This window comes from Peromyscus maniculatus, chromosome 4, assembly GCF_049852395.1.
Source record: "Peromyscus maniculatus bairdii isolate BWxNUB_F1_BW_parent chromosome 4, HU_Pman_BW_mat_3.1, whole genome shotgun sequence".
Lineage (NCBI taxonomy): Eukaryota > Metazoa > Chordata > Mammalia > Rodentia > Cricetidae > Peromyscus > Peromyscus maniculatus.
In genome coordinates this window covers 144411981-144412579 of record NC_134855.1, presented here as the reverse complement: position 1 = coordinate 144412579, position 599 = coordinate 144411981, and the positions used below count along the sequence as shown (strand labels likewise).

Genomic DNA, 599 nt, shown 5'->3' with positions numbered 1-599 from the left:
AGGAAGCTTGACAATTTTCAAGCCGTGGGGACTCCCAAACTCTCATGGAGCTTCCTCAGTGTGCTGACTAGGTTTTTTTTTGTTTTGTTTTTGTCAACTTGCCACAAGTCATCTGAGGGGAGGCAACCTCAATTGAGAAAATGCCACCATAAGATCCTGCTGGGGACGCTTGACTCAGTCTGTGAGGAGGGGACTGGACCTGCCTGGACTGAGTCTACCAGATTGATCTCAGTCCTCGGGGGAGGCTTTGCCCTGGAGGGGGTGGGAATGGGAGGTGGGCTGGGGGGAAGAGGAGGGGGGCAGGAAGGGGGAGAACAAGGGAACCCGTGGCTGATATGTAGAACTGAATGGTATTATAAAATAAAATAAAAGGAAAAAAATTCCTAGAAAAAAACAAAAACAAGATCCTGCTGTAGGCAAGCTGGCAGGGCATTTCCTTAATCAGTGATTCATGTGACAAGACCAAGCTTGCTTTAGGTGGTGCCACCCTTGGTTGGTAGTTTCAGGTGCTGTAAGAAATCAGGCCGAGCAAGACATGAGGAGCAAGCCAATAAGCAGCATGCCTTCATGGTTTCTTTGGCTCCAGTTCCTGCCTCTAG

General features: G+C 49.1%; 1 long non-coding RNA gene across 1 annotated transcript in view; it reads right to left on the bottom strand.

Moving 5' to 3' along the window:
- Window positions 1–400: 400 nt before the first annotated feature.
- LOC121828928 (uncharacterized) overlaps window positions 401–599 on the bottom strand; it is a 10825-nt gene continuing 10626 nt past the window's right edge. Inside the window, exon 3 of the long non-coding RNA XR_006071644.2 lies at window positions 401–599. This exon is cut by the window's right edge and continues 373 nt beyond it. This is a non-coding gene — a long non-coding RNA (uncharacterized LOC121828928).